Consider the following 16,562-nt stretch of genomic DNA (forward strand, 5'->3'; position numbering starts at 1 on the left):
CGGCTAATAACTCCACTGCCGCTAGACAAGAAGGTAACGCGGCCCAGCCCAAACCCGCTTGGAAGCCCATGCAAGGCTGGAACAAGGGTAAACAAACCAAGAAACCTGCTGCTGCTACCAAGACAGCATGAAGGGGTAGCCCCCGATCCGGGACCGGATCTGGTAGGGGGCAGACTATCTCTCTTCGCTCAGGCTTGGGCAAGAGATGTTCTGGATCCCTGGGCACTAGAGAGAGTTTCCAAGGGATACCTGTTAGAATTCAAGGGACTTCCTCCAAAGGGAAGGTTCCACCTGTCTCGCTTATCTTCAGACCAGATAAAGAAACAGGCATTCTTACATTGTGTAAGAGACCTATCAAAGATGGGAGTGATAAACCCAGTCCCCTCCGGGGAACAAGGTCTAGGTTTTTACTCAAACCTGTTTGTGGTTCCCAAAAAAGAGGGAACTTTCAGGCCAATTCTGGATTTAAAGATATTAAACAAGTTCCTCAGAGTTCCATCCTTCAAGATGGAAACCATTCGGACAATCTTACCGACAATCCAACAGGGTCAATTTTTGACTACCGTGGATCTAAAGGATGCGTATCTGCATATCCCAATCCACAAATCTCATCATCAGTTCCTGAGGTTCGCCTTTCTGGACAAACATTACCAGTTTGTGGCTCTTCCATTCGGTTTAGCCACCGCTCCCAGAATTTTCACAAAGGTGCTAGGGTCCCTTCTAGCGGTCCTAAGGCCGAGGGGCATCGCTGTAGCACCTTATCTAGACGACATCCTAATCCAAGCGTCGTCCCTTTCCAAAGTGAGGGCTCATACAGACATTGTGTTGGCCTTTCTCAGATCTCACGGGTGGAAGGTGAACATAGAAAAAAGTTCACTGTCACCGTCCACAAGGGTTCCTTTTCTGGGAACAATAATAGATTCTGTGGAAATGAAGATCTTTCTCACAGAAGTCAGAAAGGCAAAGCTTCTAAAAGCTTGTCGAGTTTTTCATTCTATTCCTCAACCCTCCATAGCTCAATGCATGGAAGTAATAGGACTAATGGTCGCAGCAATGGATGTGGTTCCTTTTGCTCGAATTCATCTAAGACCATTACAGCTATGCATGCTCAATCAGTGGAATGGGGACTATACAGACTTGTCTCCCCAAATTCAAGTAGATCAGGTAACCAGGGACTCACTTCTCTGGTGGTTGACCCAGGATCACCTGTCTCAGGGAATGAGTTTCCGCAGACCGGAGTGGGTCATCGTCACGACCGACGCCAGCCTCTTGGGGTGGGGCGCGGTCTGGGACTCCGACTCCCTGAAAGCTCAGGGCCTATGGTCGCGGGAAGAGTCGCTTCTCCCGATAAACATTTTGGAACTAAGAGCTATATTCAATGCGCTCCTGGCTTGGCCTCAGCTAGCGGAAGCCAGGTTCATAAGATTTCAGTTGGACAACATAACGACTGTTAAGTACATCAATCATCAGGGGGGAACAAAGAGTTCCCTAGCGATGAAGGAAGTAACCAAGATAATCCAATGGGCAGAGAATCACTCCTGCCATCTATCTGCTATTCACATCCCAGGAGTAGACAACTGGGAGGCGGACTATTTGAGTCGTCAGACTTTCCATCCGGGGGAGTGGGAACTCCATCCGGAGGTCTTTGCTCAGTTAACCCAATTATGGGGCATTCCTGACATGGATCTAATGGCGTCCCGTCAGAACTTCAAGATACCTTGCTACGGGTCCAGATCCAGGGATCTCAAGGCGACTCTAGTGGATGCATTAGTGGCGCCTTGGTCGTTCAACCTAGCATATGTGTTTCCACCGTTTCCTCTCCTTCCCAGGCTCATAGCCAGGATCAAACAGGAGAAGGCCTCGGTGATTCTGATAGCTCCTGCGTGGCCACGCAGGACTTGGTATGCAGACCTGGTGAATATGTCATCGGCTCCACCATGGAAGCTACCTTTGAGACAGGATCTTCTAGTACAAGGTCCATTCGAACATCCAAATCTAGTTTCTCTGCAGCTGACTGCTTGGAAATTGAACGCTTGATTTTATCCAAGCGTGGGTTTTCAAATTCTGTGATAGATACTCTGGTCCAAGCCAGAAAACCTGTGACTAGAAAGATTTACCATAAAATATGGAAAAGATATATCTGTTGGTGTGAATCCAAAGGATTCTCCTGGAGTAAGATTAAAATTCCAAAGATTCTCTCCTTTCTCCAAGAAGGTTTGGATAAAGGGTTGTCAGCTAGTTCTCTAAAAGGACAGATTTCTGCATTATCCGTCTTGTTGCACAAACGACTGGCAGCTTTGCCAGATGTACAAGCTTTTTTTCAGGCTTTGGTTAGAATCAAGCCTGTTTACAGACCCATGACTCCTCCTTGGAGTCTAAATTTAGTTCTTTCAGTTCTTCAAGGGGTTCCGTTTGAACCTTTACATTCCATAGATATTAAGTTATTATCTTGGAAAGTTCTGTTTTTGGTTGCTATTTCTTCTGCTAGAAGAGTTTCTGAATTATCTGCTTTGCAGTGTAATCCACCATATCTGTTTTTTCATTCAGATAAGGTTGTTTTGCGTACTAAGCCTGGTTTTCTTCCAAAAGTTGTTTCCAACAAGAACATCAACCAGGAAATAGTTGTTCCTTCTTTGTGTCCGAATCCAGTTTCAAAGAAGGAACGTTTATTACACAATTTAGATGTTGTTCGTGCTTTAAAGTTCTATTTAGAAGCAACAAAAGATTTTAGACAAACCTCATCTTTGTTTGTCATTTACTCTGGTAAGAGGAGAGGTCAAAAAGCTACTGCTACCTCTCTCTCTTTCTGGCTGAAAAGCATTATCCGCTTGGCTTATGAGACTGCCGGACGGCAGCCTCCTGACCGTATCACAGCTCACTCTACTAGGGCTGTGGCTTCCACATGGGCCTACAAGAACGAGGCTTCTGTTGACCAGATATGTAAGGCAGCGACTTGGTCTTCTCTGCACACTTTTGCCAAATTCTACAAATTTGATACTTTTGCTTCTTCGGAGGCTATTTTTGGGAGAAAGGTTTTGCAAGCCGTGGTGCCTTCCGTTTAGGTAACCTGATTTGCTCCCTCCCTTCATCCGTGTCCTAAAGCTTTGGTATTGGTTCCCACAAGTAATGGATGACGCCGTGGACCGGACACACCAATGTTGGAGAAAACAGAATTTATGCTTACCTGATAAATTACTTTCTCCAACGGTGTGTCCGGTCCACGGCCCGCCCTGGTTTTTTAATCAGGTTGAAATTTTTTTCTTTATACACTACAGTCACCACGGCACCCTATAGTTTCTCCTTTTTCTCCTAACCGTCGGTCGAATGAATGGGGGGCGGAGCCAGAGGGGGAGAATATTTCCCACAAGTAATGGATGATGCCGTGGACCGGACACATCGTTGGAGAAAGTAATTTATCAGGTAAGCATAAATTCTGTTTTTTATTTCTTCTATCAAGAGTTTATTTTAAAATAGTGCCGAATTGTACTATTTACTCTGCAGCAGAAGGTGAAGAAGATTTCTGCTAAGAGGACTATGATTTTAGCACCAGTAACTAAAATCCATTGCTGTTCCCACGCAGGACTGTTGAATCCAGATAACATCAGTTGGGGGGAACAGTTTGTAGGCTTAACTGCTTCAGTTATGATCAGTCATTTTTCTAACAAGACCCAGTAATGCTAGAAGACTGTCAGAAATTCCCTCTGGGATAGGTAAGCCATTGTTATTAGATTCAGCAATAAAAGGATGGCTTATTTTAAGGGCTTATGCTGGTTGACACTATTGTGGGCTAATCGATTGCTTTTTAGCAAGTTTTCAACTTAAATAGGTGTTTTTTTTTATCAACTTAAAACACTTTTGGGGATTAATTTGCGCCTGGCACTTAGTTGGACACCTAATCTAGTCAGAAAGGCCCCTCCACTCTGGTATGCAGAGGAAGGAAGCCTCATTTTCGCGCCTCAATTGTGCACTGGTTTTGACTAGCCAGTTCATGCAGCTTCACGTGGGGAGTCCGGAGGCATCAGGAAGGGCTCCAGGGGAGTCTTATATTCTTACCAAAATAACCCTAAGGAAGGTAAAAGCCACAGGGCAAGCTGTGGCAGAGTACTGTAGTGTGTTAACCGGTTAACTGCTGTTATTAGCTCCGGTTTGGGCATTAAGGGGTTAATTGGTCTGAAAATTTGTGTGCAACCTTTTCAAAGCATTATGACAATGGTGAAAATTTCATAAAAATCGGATGTGTTTTTGATAGTTTTTTGATGTTTCAGTAATAAAGTGTGCACTTTTATTATTTAAAGAGACAGTAACGTTTTTGTCAAAAATAAATTTTATTGCATTGAAGTTACTTTTAAGTCTGTTAAACATGTCTGAACCTTCAGATAGCCTATGTTCTCTATGTTCAAAGGCCAAGGTGGTTCCCGCATTAAATTTATGTGGGAAATGTGCTATAGCGTCCAAACAGCTTAAGGACCGTACAATTACACTTAAAGATATAGCCCAAGATGATTCTTTAGCTGAAGGGTGTGAAGATAGCTCGCTATCCTCCCCTTCTGTGTCAACACCAGCTATGCCCGCGCAAGCGATGCCCAGTACATCTAACGCACCAATTGCGATTACTATGCAACAGTTAGCGGCAGTAATGGATAATTCTCTCTCTGCATTTTTATCCAAACTGCCAGCTTTTCCTAGGAAGCGTGATTGCTCAGTTTTAAACACAGAAAATGAGCAAGCTGACGCAGAGGATAATTTATCTGTAGTGCCCTCACATCAATCTGACTTGGCGGTGAAGGAGAAATTTCTGACACAGGGAAAGTTTCTCAGCAGGCAGAGCCTGATGCCATAGCATTTAAATTTAAGCTAGAACACCTCCGCGCCCTACTTAAGGAGGTCCTAGCTACACTTGATGATTGTGATCCCTGAAAAATTGTGTAAAATGGACAAATTCTTAGAGGTCCCAGTACACCCTGATGCATTTCCGATACCTAAGAGGGGGGCGGATATCGTGACTAAGGAGTGGGAGAAGCCAGGTGTACCCTTTGTTCCCCCTCCTATATTTAAGAAAATGTTCCCAATTGTTGACCCTAGAAGGGACGCATGGCAGACGGTCCCTAAGGTAGAGGGGGCAGTTTCAACGCTAGCTAAGCGCACAACTATACCAATAGAAGACAGTTGCGCTTTCAAAGATCCTATGGATAAAAAATTAGAAGGTTTACTTAAGAAAATCTTTGTTCAGCAGGGTTTTCTTCTTCAACCAATTTCTTGCATTATTCCTGTAACCACTGCAGCGGTTTTTTGGTTTGAGGAACTAGAAAACTTGCTCCAAAAGGAGACTTCTTATGATGAAGTCATGGACAGAATTCACGCCCTGAAGTTGGCTAATTCTTTCATTACAGACGCCGCTTTCCAGATGGCTAAATTAGCGGCGAAAAATTCTGGTTTTGCAATTGTGGCGCGCAGAGCGCTTTGGTTAAAGTCTTGGTCGGCGGATGTGTCGTCCATAACAAAATTACTTAATATTCCTTTCAAGGGTAAGACCCTATTTGGGCCAGAGTTGAAGGAAATTATTTCAGATATCACTGGGGGAAAGGGCCATGCCCTTCCACAGGATAGACCTTTCAAGGCTAAAAATAAGTCTAATTTTCGTTCCTTTCGCAATTTCAGGAACGGACCGACTTCCACCTCTACAGCCACTAGGCAAGAGGGTAACACATCACAGCCCAAACCAGCATGGAAGCCATTGCAAGGCTGGAACAAGGGCAAACAGGCCAAGAAGCCTGCTGCTGCTACCAAGACAGCATGAAGGGGTAGCCCCCGATCCGGGACTGGATCTAGTAGGGGGCAGACTGTTCCGGACCCCTGGGCACTAGAAATTGTTTCTCAGGGGTATCTTCTAGAGTTCAAGGACCTTCCTCCAAGGGGAAGGTTCCACATGTCTCGCTTATCTTTAGACCAGATAAAGAGACAGGCATTCTTACGTTGCGTAGAAGACCTATTAAAGATGGGAGTGATACACCCAGTTCCAACAGCGGAACAAGGACTGGGTTTTTACTCAAACCTGTTTGTAGTTCCCAAAAAAGAAGGAACTTTCAGGCCAATTCTGGACTTAAAAATTCTAAACAAATTCCTCAGAGTTCCGTCATTCAAAATGGAAACCATTCGGACAATTTTACCAACGATCCAGGAGGGTTAATACATGACTACATGGACTTAAAGGATGCGTACCTGCATATTCCTATCCACAGAGATCACCATCAGTCCTTTCTGGACAAACATTACCAGTTTGTGGCTCTTCCGTTCGGTTTAGCCACTGCTCCCAGAATTTTCACAAAGGTGCTAGGGTCCCTTCTAGCGGTGCTAAGGCCGAGGGGCATTGCAGTAGCACCTTACCTAGACGACATTCTAATACAAGCGTCGTCCCTTCCCAAAGCAAGGGCTCATACAGACATTGTTTTAGCCTTTCTCAAATCTCACGGGTGGAAGGTGAACATAGAAAAAAGTTCCCTGTCCCCGTCCACAAGGGTTCCCTTTCTGGGAACAATAATAGACTCCGTAGAAATTAAGATCTTTCTGACAGAGGTCAGGAAGTTAAAGCTTCTGAACGCTTGTCGAGTTCTTCAATCCATTCCTCAGCCCTCCATAGCTCAGTGCATGGAGGTAATAGGACTAATGGTTGCGGCAATGGACGTGGTTCCTTTTGCTCGAATTCATTTAAGACCATTGCAACTGTGCATGCTCAAACAGTGGAATGGGGATTATGCAGACTTGTCTCCCCAGATTCAAATGGACCAGAAAACCAGAGACTCACTCCTCTGGTGGCTGTCTCTAGATCACCTGTCTCAGGGAATGAGTTTCCGCAGACCGGAGTGGATCATCGTCACGACCGACGCCAGTCTTTTGGGCTGGGGCGCGGTCTGGGAGTCCCTGAAGGCTCAGGGTCTATGGTCTCGGGAAGAATCTCTTCTCCCGATAAACATATTGGAATTGAGAGCGATATTCAATGCTCTCTAGGCATGGCCTCAACTAGCAGAGGCCAGATTCATCAGATTTCAGTCGGACAACATGACGACTGTAGCGTACATCAATCATCAGGGGGGAACGAAGAGTTCCCTGGCGATGAGAGAGGTATCCAAGATCATCAAATGGGCAGAGGATCGCTCCTGCCATCTATCAGCAATTCACATCCCAGGAGTGGACAACTGGGAAGCGGATTATCTGAGTCGTCAGACTTTCCATCCGGGGGAGTGGGAACTTCACCCGGAGGTTTTTGCCCAGTTAACTCAATTATGGGGCATTCCGGATCTGGATATGATGGCATCACGTCAGAACTCAAAAGTTCCATGTTACGGGTCCAGGTCCAGGGATCCCAAGGCGACACTGGTAGATGCCTTAGCAGCGCCTTGGTCGTTCAATCTAGCTTATGTCTTTCCACCGTTTCCTCTTCTCCCACAGCTAGTAGCCAGGATCAAACAGGAGAAGGCTTCGGTAATTCTGATAGCTCCTGCGTGGCCACGCAGGACCTGGTATGCAGACCTGGTGAATGTCATCGGTTCCACCATGGAAGCTACCTTTGAGGCAGGACCTTCTAATTCAAGGTCCATTCGTACATCCAAACCTAGTCTCTGCAACTGACTGCTTGGAGATTGAACGCTTGATTCTAGCTAAGCGTGGGTTTTCGGATTCAGTTATAGATACCCTGATTCAGGCTAGAAAGCCTGTCACTAGGAAAATTTACCATAAGATATGGCGGAAATATCTTTGTTGGTGCGAATCCAAGGGTTACTCATGGAGTAAGATTAGGATTCCAAGGATTTTAGCTTTTCTCCAAGAAGGATTGGAGAAAGGTTTGTCAGCTAGTTCCTTAAAAGGACAGATATCAGCTCTGTCTGTTTTGTTACACAAACGTCTGGCAGCAATGCCAGATGTTCAGGAGTTTGTGCAGGCTTTAGTCAGAATCAAGCCTGTCTACAGACCTGTGGCTCCTCCATGGAGTCTAAATCTAGTTATTTCAGTTCTTCAGGGGGTTCCGTTTGAACCTCTACATTCCATAGATATTATGTTACTATCTTGGAAAGTTTTGTTTTTGGTTGCTATCTCTTCCGCTAGAAGAGTTTCTGAATTGTCTGCTTTGCAGTGTAATTCACCCTATCTGGTGTTTCATACAGATAAGGTCGTTTTACGTACCAAACCTGGTTTTCTTCCAAAAGTGGTTTCCAATAAGAATATTAACCAGGAAATAGTTGTTCCTTCTCTGTGTCCTAACCCAGCTTCTAACAAGGAACGTCTGTTACACTATCTCGATGTGGTTCGTGCTTTGAAGTTTTACCTAAAAGCAACTAAAGATTTCAGACAAACTTTGTCCTTGTTTGTCGTCTATTCTGGTAAGAGGAGAGGTCAAAAGGCGACTGCGACCTCTCTGTCTTTCTGGCTGAAAAGCATCATCCGGTTGGCTTATGAGACTGCTGGAAGGCAGCCTCCTGAACGAATTACAGCTCACTCTACTAGAGCTGTGGCTTCCACTTGGGCTTTCAAGAATGAGGCTTCTGTTGAACAGATCTGTAAGGCAGCGACTTGGTCTTCACTGCATACATTTGCCAAATTTTACAAATTCGATACTTTTGCTTCTTCTGAGGCTATTTTTGGGAGAAAGGTTTTGCGAGCGGTGGTGCCTTCCGTTTAGGTTACCTGACTTGTTCCCTCCCTTCATCCGTGTCCTAAAGCTTTGGTATTGGTTCCCACAAGTAAGGATGAAGCCGTGGACCGGATACACCAATGTAGGAGAAAACAGAATTTATGTTTACCTGATAAATTTCTTTCTCCTACGGTGTATCCCGTCCACGGCCCACCCTGGCATTTTAGTCAGGTTTAAATTTATTTTTATAAACTACAGTCACCACTGCACCCTATGGTTCTCCTTTTTCTCCTAACCGTCGGTCGATTGACTGGGGGGGGCAGAGCCTGAGGGGAGCTATATGGACAGCTTTGCTGTGTGCTCTCTTTGCCACTTCCTGTAGGGATTGAGAATATCCCACAAGTAAGGATGAAGCCGTGGACCGGATACACCGTAGGAGAAAGAAATTTATCAGGTAAACATAAATTCTGTTTTTTATTTTCTTCAAGCAAGAGTTTTATTTTAAATGGTACCTGTGTGTACTATTTTCCCTCAGGCAGCAGATGGATGAAGACTTCTGCCTGGAGGCTGATGATCTTAGCAGTTGTTACTAAGATCCAGTGCAGTTCCCACAGAATGGCTGAGGAGTACTTAAGAAACTTCAGTGTGAGGAACGTTTTTCATGCTATAAGCAGTGAGGTATGTTCAGTCATTTTTTTCTGGAGAGACTGTTATTTCAGAATTGGCTGACAGTATCCCCATGAGGTAGAGGGTAAGCAGTAATCCTAAGTATAAAGAGGGGTATTACTGAGCTTGCATATATGGGCTATATAAAAATGGTTGACACTGATGTTTGAATGTTTGTGGGCAAACGTTTACATGTTTGGGAGTGCAGTTAACGTTTTTAAAGGGAGACGTTTTTTATGCTTTATTTAAGAAGGGTACACATGGCTTCATTTCTGGGTTTATGAACCCACATGGCTAGGTTTTTAGACCGCTCTGGTGCAGTTAAGTTGGGCTGTGAGGCATCGAGTGAGATGGGCGGGGCCTATTTTCGCGCCTCAGTTGCGCAGTTGTTTCTTTCATGTAATTAGCAAGAGTCCATGAGCTAGTGACGTATGGGATATACATTCCCACCAGGAGGGGCAAAGTTTCCCAAACCTCAAAATGCCTATAAATACACCCCTCACCACACCCACAATTCAGTTTTACAAACTTTGCCTCCTATGGAGGTGGTGAAGTAAGTTTGTGCTAGATTCTACGTTGATATGCGCTCCGCAGCAAGTTGGAGCCCGGTTTTCCTCTCGGCGTGCAGTGAATGTCAGAGGGATGTGAGGAGAGTATTGCCTATTTCAATGCAGTGATCTCCTTCTACGGGGTCTATTTCATAGGTTCTCTGTTATCGGTCGTAGAGATTCATCTCTTACCTCCCTTTTCAGATCGACGATATACTCTTATTTATATACCATTACCTCTGCTGATTCTCGTTTCAGTACTGGTTTGGCTTTCTACAAACATGTAGATGAGTGTCCTGGGGTAAGTAAATCTTATTTTTTGTGACACTCTAAGCTATGGTTGGGCACTTTGTTTATAAAGTTCTAAATATATGTATTCAAACATTTTTTTGCCTTGACTCAGAATGTTCAACATTCCTTATTTTTCAGACAGTCAGTTTCATATTTGGGATAATGCATTTGAATTAATCATTTTTTCTTACCTTCAAAAATTTGACTCTTTTTTCCCTGTGGGCTGTTAGGCTCGCGGGGGCTGAAAATGCTTAATTTTATTGCGTCATTCTTGGCGCAGACTTTTTTGGCGCAAAAAAATCTTTTCCTTTTCCGGCGTCATACGTGTCGCCGGAAGTTGCGTCATTTTTTGCCGTTATTTTGCGCCAAAAATGTCGGCGTTCCGGATGTGGCGTCATTTTTGGCGCCAAAAGCATTTAGGCGCCAAATAATGTGGGCGTCTTATTTGGCGCTAAAAAATATGGGCGTCGCTTTTGTCTCCACATTATTTAAGTCTCATTTTTCATTGCTTCTGGTTGCTAGAAGCTTGTTCTTTGGCATTTTTTCCCATTCCTGAAACTGTCATTTAAGGAATTTGATCAATTTTGCTTTATATGTTGTTTTTTTCTCTTACATATTGCAAGATGTCTCACGTTGCATCTGAGTCAGAAGATACTTCAGGAAAATCGCTGTCTAGTGCTGGATCTACCAAAGCTAAGTGTATCTGCTGTAAACTTTTGGTAGCTATTCCTCCGGCTGTTGTTTGTATTAATTGTCATGACAAACTTGTTAATGCAGATAATATTTCCTTTAGTAAAGTACCATTGCCTGTTGCAGTTCCTTCAACATCTAAGGTGCAGAATGTTCCTGATAACATAAGAGATTTTGTTTCTGAATCCATCAAGAAGGCTATGTCTGTTATTTCTCCTTCTAGTAAACGTAAAAAATCTTTTAAAACTCCTCTCCCTACAGATGAATTTTTAAATGAACATCATCATTCTGATTCTGATGACTCTTCTGGTTCAGAGGATTCTGTCTCAGAGATTGATGCTGATAAATCTTCATATTTATTTAAAATGGAATTTATTCGTTCTTTACTTAAAGAAGTACTAATTGCTTTAGAAATAGAGGATTCTGGTCCTCTTGATACTAATTCTAAACGTTTAGATAAGGTATTTAAATCTCCTGTGGTTATTCCAGAAGTTTTTCCTGTTACTAATGCTATTTCTGAAGTAATTTTCAAAGAATGGGATAAATTGGGTAATTCATTTACTCCTTCTAAACGTTTTAAGCAATTATATCCTGTGCCGTCTGACAGATTAGAATTTTGGGACAAAATCCCTAAAGTTGATGGGGCTATTTCTACTCTTGCTGAATTTTTACCTAAAGTTGTGAATTCCAACAACATTAGTAGAGAAATTGTGGTTCCTTCATTATGTCCTAATCCTAAGAATTCTAAGGAGAAATCGTTGCATTCTTTGGATGTTGTTAGAGCTTTGAAATATTATGTTGAAGCTACTAAGTCTTTCAGAAAGACTTCTAGTCTATTTGTTATCTTTTCCGGTTCTAGAAAAGGCCAGAAAGCTTCTGCCATTTCTTTGGCATCTTGGTTGAAATCTTTAATTCATCTTGCCTATGTTGAGTCGGGTAAAACTCCCCCTCAGAGGATTACAGCTCATTCTACTAGGTCAGTTTCTACTTCCTGGGCGTTTAGGAATGAAGCTTCGGTTGATCAGATTTGCAAAGCAGCAACTTGGTCCTCTTTGCATACTTTTACTAAATTCTACCATTTTGATGTATTTTCTTCTTCTGAAGCAGTTTTTGGTAGAAAAGTACTTCAGGCAGCGGTTTCAGTTTGAATCTTCTGCTTATGTTTTTCATTAAACTTTATTTTGGGTGTGGATTATTTTCAGCAGGAATTGGCTGTCTTTATTTTATCCCTCCCTCTCTAGTGACTCTTGTGTGGAAAGATCCACATCTTGGGTAATCATTATCCCATACGTCACTAGCTCATGGACTCTTGCTAATTACATGAAAGAAAACATAATTTATGTAAGAACTTACCTGATAAATTCATTTCTTTCATATTAGCAAGAGTCCATGGGGCCCGCCCTTTTTTGTGGTGGTTATGATTTTTGTATAAAGCACAATTATTCCAATTCCTTATTTTTTATATGCTTTCGCACTTTTTTATCACCCCACTTCTTGGCTATTCGTTAAACTGAATTGTGGGTGTGGTGAGGGGTGTATTTATAGGCATTTTGAGGTTTGGGAAACTTTGCCCCTCCTGGTGGGAATGTATATCCCATACGTCACTAGCTCATGGACTCTTGCTAATATGAAAGAAATGAATTTATCAGGTAAGTTCTTACATAAATTATGTTTTTTCTCAAGCAAGCAGCAAGCTGCTGATCCGGTGGGCCTTTGTGAGCTGTATTGGGCCAAAACGAAGGTTTAACCCGGTTTTACAGACCCCTGCTGGCAGGTAGACGCCACGGCAGAGCTGTGGCGAGGTGCAGGGGGTGCTTTTTATTGAAATAAACGTTTTGCATTTTTCCGTTTTTTCCTGTGAGGGTTAAGTATTCCTTTCCTTGTGGGGCAAACTTAGCTGCAGCATTTGGGATGCTTCTACCATAAATGGGACAATTTGATTGTTTTTAAGCAGTTTTGGAAAAATTTTATGCTTTTTTTCTCTTAAAGGCACAGTACCATTTAAGATTATTTTTTCACTAAAGTGTTTTCAAGCCTGTTTGTGGTCAGTACTAGCCTGTTTAACATGTCTGACATTGAGGAAAGCCAATGTTCCATGTGTTTAGAAGCCATTTTGGAACCCCCACTTAAAATGTGTCCCTCATGTACTGAAAGGGCCTTACATTGCAAAGAACATATTTTACCTGAAAAGTATGTCGCAGGATGATTCTCAGTCATTTACTCCAATCTGTGGTTCCCAAAAAAGAGGGAACCTTCAGACCGATTTTAAATCTCAAGATCCTAAACAAATTTATCAGTCCCATACTTCAAGATGGAGACCATTCGGGCTATTTTACCAATGATCCAGGAGGGTCAATATATGACCACCGTGGATTTGAAGGATGCGTATCTTCACATTCCTATCCACAAAGATCATCACCAGTTCCTCAGGTTCGCCTTCCTGGACAAGTATTACCAGTTTGTGGCTCTTCCCTTCGGGTTGGCCACAGCTCCCAGAATTTTCACAAGTGCTAGGGTCCCTTTTGGCGGTTCTAAGACCGCGGGGCACAGCAGTGGCGCCTTATCTGGACGATATCTTAATTCAGACGTCAACTTACCAACTAGCCAAATCTCACACGGACATCGTGTTGGCTTTTCTAAGATCTCACGGGTGGAAGGTGAACATACAGAAGAGTTCACTTATCCCTCTCACAAGAGTTCCATTCCTGGGAACTCTGATAGATTCGGTAAACATGAAAATCAAAGATCTTAACCACCTGCCGAGCTCTTCATTCCATTCCTCGGCCGTCAGTGGCTCAGTGTATGGAGGTAATTGGACTAATGGTAGCGGCAATGGACATAGTTCCATTTGCTCGCTTGCATCTCGGACCACTGCAACTATGCATGCTCAGACAGTGGAATGGGGATTATGCAAATTTATCTCCTCAGATAAATCTGGATCAAGAGACCAGAGACTCTTCTTTGGTGGTTGTCACAGGATCATCTGTCCCAGGGAATGTGTTTCCGCAGGCCAGATTGTTTTATAGTGACGACAGACACCAGCCTTCTGGGCTGGGGTGCAGTCTGGAATTCCCTGAAAGCACAGGGTGTGTGGACTCAGGAGGAGGCTCTCCTTCCAATAATATTCTAGAACTGAGAGCGATATTCAATGCGCTTCAGGCGTGGCCTCAGCTGGCTTCGGCCAGATTCATAAGATTCCAGTCGGACAATATCACGACTGTAACATATATCAATCATCATGGGGGAACAAAGTTCTCTAGCGATGATAGAGGTTTCCAAAATAATTTGACGGGCAGAGACTCACTCTTGCCATCTATCAGCAATCTAAGCGGATTTTCTAAGTTGTCAGACTTTTCACCCGGGGGAGTGGGAGCTCCATCCGGAGGTGTTTGCATAATTGATTCATCAATGGGGCATACCAGAATTGGATCTGCTGGCATCTCATCAGAATGCCAAACTTCCTTGTTACGGGTCCAGATCAAGGGATCCTCAAGCAGTACTGTTAGATGCTCTAGCTGTACCTTGGTTGTTCAACCTGGCTTATGTATTTCCACCATTTCCTCTCCTTCCTCGTCTGATTGCCAGAATCAAACAGGAGAGGGCTTCGGTGATTTTGATAGCACCTGCGTGGCCACGCAGGACTTGGTATGCAGACCTGGTGGAAATGTCATCTCTACCACCGTGGACACTGCCACTAATACAGGACCTTCTCATTCAAGGTCCGTCCCAGCATCCAAATCTAGTTTCTCTGCGGCTGACTGCCTGGAGATTGAACGCTTGATTTTATCTAAGCGGGGATTCTCTGAGTCGGTCATAGATACCTTGATTCAGGCTATAAAGCCTATCACTAGGAAAATTTACCATAAGATATGGCGTAAATATCTTTATTGGTGTGAATCCAAAAGCTACTCGTGGAGTAAGATCAGGATTCCTAGGATTTTGTCCTTTCTCCAAGAAGGATTGGAGAAGGGGTTATCAGCTAGTTCCCTAAAGGTACAGATATCTGCTTTATCAATTTTACTGCACAAGTGTCTGGCAGATGTTCCAGACGTTCAGTCGTTTTGTCAGGCTTTATTTAGAATCAAGCCTGTGTTTAAAACTGTTGCTCCGCCATGGAGTTTTAATTTATTTCTTAAGGTTCTTCAAGGGGTTCTGTTTGAACCTATGCATTCCATAGATATTAAGCTTCTATCTTGGAAAGTTCTGTTTTTAGTTGCCATCTCTTCGGCTCGAAGAGTTTCTGAACTATCTGCATTGCAATGCGACTCGCCTTATCTTGTTTTCCATTCCGATAAGGTGGTTTTGCGTACCAAACCTGGATTCCTTCCTAAGGTTGTTACTAATAAGAATATTAATCAGGAAATTGTTGTTCCTTCTCTGTGTCCTAACCCTTCTTCTAAGAAGGAGCGTCTGTTACACAACTTGGACGTGGTTCGTGCTTTGAAGTTTCACTGTTGAACAGATTTGTAAGGCTGCGACTTGGTCTTCACTTCATACCTTTTCCAAATTTTAAAAATTTGATACTTTTGCTTCTTCGGAGGCTATTTTTGGGAGAAAAGTTCTTCAAGCAGTGGTGCCTTCTGTTTTGGCATCTGTCTTCTTTTCTTTTTTTTATTAAGTGGGATACACTAATATAATCTCTTCCATTGTCTTCTACATGTAATGGTTATCGTCTATAAGGTAGTTGCACACAACGTTGGAATTTTTCATTGTTTTTTTTTTAAAAAAAACCTGACAACACTAAACAATAATGATAATGCGAAAAAGGAAAAAGAAAAAAAAAAAAAAAAAAAAACTGAATAATTCAACCGGAACTAATTTAGAATACTTTTTTCCTTTTTGCTCCCACATCAATCAAAAGAAGGCCATTTAAATGTAATAAATAGCTGTATATCTTTTCTTGTATTCTTTATAACTCTAAAGAGAGAGAGAAGAAGACAAAAAAAAAAACATCCTTCGGACCCACAAGACTCGATCTTAGCTGCAATAGCTCACAATTTTATGGGATATCTCTTAAATTCCTTCTCCAAGATCCGGGAAATACTTGGAGCAAGACTAGCTCAGCAAAGCTGATAGAAGAAACAAATGGAGACAGAATCCGCTGCTGCAGTTGTAGTGAATAAGTCTTAATAGTGGGTGCCCATTCTACCAAGAATGTCTTAATTTTTTTTTCTGAAGCCTGTGATAAATGAAAAGATTCATATATAATTTGGGATTGTATCCCTTTAAGAATTATTTCTAGGCTAGGGGGCCTCATAGCAATCCAGGATTTGAAGATATTATATCTAACAATTAAAATAATGGTATTCAAAATCCGAATTTTAGAATATGACATGGGATTAAATATCAAACATATTATATCTTGCAAAGAGAGCAGGTAAGCCCCGTTATAGAGCCTATTAAACCAAAACTGGACTTTCTGCCATAGTTGTTTTATTTTGGGGCAGTGCCACAACATATGCATAAGATCTGCTTTACCATATGAGCACCGCGGGCAATCGGCTCTTTTAAGAGGATAAAATTTTGCTAACCTGGCAGGAGATAGGTAAAATTTATTCATTAATTTAACATGAGATTCTTTCCAATTTACCGAGATAGGATAGTTAGCTACCAATTTGAGACTATGCGAGATCTTTTCTTGATCAATTGTAGGAATATAATTTGTCCATGAATTGACCATTTTCTCGCTCAACAGTATGCCCTGTTTAGTGAGCATAATATCATAGATTAAGGAAATTGAT

This window comes from Bombina bombina, chromosome 1 (assembly GCF_027579735.1).
Source record: "Bombina bombina isolate aBomBom1 chromosome 1, aBomBom1.pri, whole genome shotgun sequence".
Classification (NCBI taxonomy): domain Eukaryota; kingdom Metazoa; phylum Chordata; class Amphibia; order Anura; family Bombinatoridae; genus Bombina; species Bombina bombina.